Here is a 5013-nt window from a genome sequence, read left to right on the forward strand (position 1 = left end):
GGACTCATATACACAATTCTGGATTAGCTATAATTTGAGATACATAATCTCAGATTAACCAAGTACTCTATACCCATACTCTAGACCCGTAACCAAGTACCCTAAACTCATAACCAAATACTCTAAACCCATAATCCAACCACCCCAACACCAAGTTCCCTAAACCAAAACCGAGTACCCTAAACTAGGTACTCCAAACCAAAACCGAGTACCCTAAATCAGGTACTCCAAACCAAAACCAAGTACCCTAAACCAGGTACTTGAACTAAAACCGAGTATCCTAAATCAGGTACTCCAAACCAAAACCAAGTACCCTAAACCAGGTACTTGAACCAAAACCGAGTACCCTAAACCAGGTACTCCAAACCAGAACCAAGTACCCTAAACCAGGTACTTGAACCGAAACCAAGTACCCTAAACCAGGTACTTGAACCAAAACCGAGTACCCTAAACTAGGTACTCCAAACCAAAACCGAGTACCCTAAACCAGGTACTCCAAACCAAAACCAAGTACCCTAAACCAGGTACTTGAACCAAAACCGAGTACCCTAAACCAGGTACTCAAACCAGAACCAAGTACTCTAAACCAGGTACTTGAACCAAAACCAAGCACCCTAAACCAGGTACTCCAAACCAAAACCAAGTACCCTAAACCAGGTACTTGAACCAAAACCGAGTACCCTAAACCAGGTACTCCAAACCAGAACCAAGTACTCTAAACCAGGTACTTGAACCAAAACCAAGCACCCTAAACCAGGTACTCCAAACCAAAACCAAGTACCCTAAACCAGGTACTTGACCCAAAACCGAGTACCCTAAACCAGGTACTCCAAACCAAAACCAAGTACCCTAAAACAGGTACTTGAACCAAAACCAAGTACCCTAAACCAGGTACTCTAAACCAAAATACACACCTGAACCAAACGTTAAACCTAAGCGTATACTTGAATTAACCTAATCAACCTCAAATCCAACTGAATCCTAATACATATACTTAGGATTCAATAAACCGAGATACGATCCATCTCATCCAATCTATAAAGGTCTCTTAATCGAAGGTGCCCCAATCTCAAGGGGGTAATTAACAGTAGATGCTTGCATCTATTGGAAGCCATGGACCCGCAAAATCTGATACCCACATACATATAAATATCAATCTGAATCATGAATACCACCCCACGGCCTGAAAAATCCATCGACCGTGCGAGGTGCGTCATTCGTGGTGGCAGACAGTGTCGCTCTCCTATCCATTGGAGCGATGTGGGCGAGAGAATTGCTCTTGGACCCGATGTGGTACGGGAGGTGGAAGAGAAAGTTCGCCTTGCCCGCCAACGACTTGTGACAGCGCAATCTCGACAAAAGAATTATGCCGACAAGCATAGAAAAGATCTTGAGTTCGCGGTTGGAAACCGCGTGTTCTTAAAGGTATCGCCAATGCGAGGAGTAAAGCGGTTTGTAGTCCGTGGGAAGCTATGTCCCCGGTATGTTGGACCGTTTGAGATATTAGAACGGGTCGGTGCGGTGGCATACAAGCTTGCATTACCACCGAGGCTTGCGGGAATTCACAATGTGTTTCATGTGTCAAATCTCCGCAAGTATATCCGAATTTTGACGCATGTGCTAGAGTATGAACCGGTGGAATTGAGCGAGGATATGACTTATGAGGAATATCCGGTGTGTACAGACGCCGAATGCAAAGAGAATGAATGTAATAATTTTAGTTTACTTGTATTTGATTAAAATGTAATCAAATATTATGTATGTGGTTGTATGTATTAGCTTAGAGTTTTCACTACTTGTTGTTGCTTACCCTCGAGCAAGCCTTATATAATTGCAATCTCGTTGTTTGATTTGCTTGATTATACTTGTTGTTGGAGCCTTGGGCGGACAGGGGAGGTGCTGTCCGTTCGGCGTCTGTTGACGTGCTCGGATCCGACCAAATAGGTGGAGCCCTGGGCCTGACAGGCAGGGGGTCGGTTAGGATTTTATCGACAACAAAATGACCAAAAGACTCCTTACCAACTCACTTTGCCATCTGGAGTACCGGTACTCAACTTGGGTACTGGTACCCCGCGCGCGGCCAGCCATCCCAAACGCTGTGTACCGGTACTGACCCGATGCAGTACCGGTACCCAGTTCTAGTACCGGTACTCACCAACAGGTAACGGTACTCGACGCCAAGCTGCGCAAACCCGAGAGCAGCAACTCAAGTAATCCCTCCGGGGTACCGGTATACCTCGCAGGTATCGGTACGCAACACTCGAAATCCTGGTTTTGCAGATTTCAGTGTTCGTATTCCAACTCTCACAGCTCTGATTCCGTTTTCGCGTCTATTTCTTGCCAAAACGCTTCTGACTCGTCCCGATACTCTACAGAGTATTGTCAAGCCACTAATGCTGCAGTCAGTCCGATAACTAAACCCCAAAGACACTACAAAAACAGAATTATGACTAGGAATGTAAGATACCATGAACCATAATAATAATAATCGCGCTTAAATATTTTGGGCCGATGGTTTGTTCCAAACAAGTTGTTATTACTAGTGGATCGGACCAATGGTTTGAGCTCAATGAGTTATTATTACTAGTGGGTTGGGCCGAATGAAGGTTGGGCCGCGTCAAATTAAAATTGCATAAACGACTCTATTTCGCGTGACAATAATTTTTTGTTAAAAATTGTTTTTTGGTGGAAAAAATGATTTATATTTTGTAGTGTTTGGTTTGTAGGAATTTTTTTTTTATTAACATTTATTTGGTTGAAATAAAATTTTTTTTCACTTTTATTTGGTTTGAAGGAAAAAAATTAATAATAAAACTTTTACTGAGCTTGAGTTTTCAGTTTTCGCCGAAAAATAGTGAAAAATAAAAACTTAAATTTTTTTTTCCAAATCCATAAAAACTTATGTTTGAAGTTGAATTACTTTTCTAAATTAAATTGGGATTCATTAAATTAATGGCTTTATTGGTTTCAAAATTAATGGTTAGTGGAGGGCCGGTCTGAGTTATTTGCAACAATTGACATTAACAGTTCGTTAAATTTGAGTTATTTATAAAAGTTATATTTGATAAATTATTATTATGTCCATTTCAGTATTAGCTGAGGTTAAATCGGAAAAAAAAAAATCAGTGCCAATTAAAAAAAAAAAGAAGTAGGGGGTCCTTTTATATAATGGCCTATTGTCGAGAGGTTCCTGCACATGATCTTCATGGAAAAAAAAAAACAACTTGATAGCACGAATGTCACTGTACTATCGATAGTATAGCAACCGAACTCTCTCTTTCTTTATATATAGAAAGAGAGAGTAGAACTGTGCTATTAGGAGTACAGCAGTTCGTTGTGCTCCTAAGTTCCTAACTATTCATCAATTTTGATAAGTGGTTAGAGTGAGATAGAAAAGAAAAATTGAAGAGAAATTGGATGTCTCAATTTTTCTTTTCAATTTCTCTTCTCTCTCTCATCGTAATCACTCATAAAAATTGATAAATAATTAAGAACTTAAAAGCATAACGGCTGTTGTACTTCTAAAAGCGCAGTAGTCCGTGGAGTTCCCTAACAAGCGACCCATGAGGCCACTTCAGCTCATGCACCATGTAAGTGCATTGCAGTGGGCCGCGATGTTTTGCAGCCTCCTTTTTTATTTTTCTGTGACACCCCAATAGTCCCACATCAGATGGGAAAGGGGTTGTCATTGGGTTTATAAGAGACTTAGACACTAGTAATAATAACTGGGTTTAAGCATTTTGGGCCGGTTGTTGGGCCCAACGAGTTATTATTGCTAGTGGGCTGGGTCGTTACATTTGGTATCAGAGCAGGTTCACCAGCTAGACATGTGTGGCGAATCTCGGCTGAGCCAGGGTCTGGATGACGGACTAGCGAAACGAGTCTCACATCGCCTGGTGATCTTGGGCTGTGTGTGTGATTGGACTTAGTCCCACATCGGATGGGAAAGGGGTTGTCATTGGGTTTATAAGAGACTTAGACACTAGTAATAATAACTGGGCTTAAGCATTTTGGGCCGGTTGTTATGCCCAACGAGTTATTGTTGCTAGTGGGCTGGGTCATTACATTTTCGCCGCTCGGAAAATAAAAATGAGAATTTTTTTTTCAAAATATGTAAAACTGTTTTCTTTTGTTTTTTGTTTTTTTCCTTGCGTCGAATCCGCAAAATTATTTTTGGACCGATGAATTATTTTCAAACTACTTTTGCATCAAACTAAACACACCCTGATTTATTTCTTTAAAGATAATCTGAATGCCAATTCACTTGTGAAATTACTTATTCAACGTGATGGAGTAGTTGAAATAATTTGAAGTACCGTAGCAGTTCCCTCATCATTAGTTGATTATAAACCAGAATTTGAATAATGATCTAATTGAAATAGAAATTAAAGGTTGATATTTTCATTAAAGCAAATTAAAGTTTAATATCCTAAATAAAAATCCACAAAATGTTCGTTAGGTAACACTGTAATTAACATACCCTCAAATTTCTCTATCAAAAGGGAATTAATTTAGATACAATTTAATTTGCATTAATTCTAAGAAATAGAAAAATTGGATATATATGTGACAAAGTTTATACTTTAAAGTTGAATAATCAAATCTCTTCGGAGCAATTAATGGTACATAAATTCCCACATGCTCTAACTACATATTTAATTTGTTCACTAATTTTTCTCTTCTTCTTTGTTTAATGGGCACGAGATTGTGCTACATTTTTATTTTATTTTATTTTATTTTTTTTATTTTTTTTTTACAGAATAAGGTTGGCTAGCTCTCATTACATTAGAGAAATAATATAAACATATTATTTTTAGGGTCAATTTCAGTGTCTTTCAAAAGTTATAAATTATTACGAGTAATCCTTTAAAATTATCATCAATACCATTTTTGCCACTATAAACAGATGAATTATATAAAAAATGCCACTCTATCACATTAACTAAGAGTTCTAAACTAATTTTTCTCTAGTTATATACTTAATATATATACATGGTATATTAATAAATATTA

Source organism: Ananas comosus, linkage group 8 (assembly GCF_001540865.1).
Source record: "Ananas comosus cultivar F153 linkage group 8, ASM154086v1, whole genome shotgun sequence".
Taxonomy (NCBI): Eukaryota; Viridiplantae; Streptophyta; class Magnoliopsida; order Poales; family Bromeliaceae; genus Ananas; species Ananas comosus.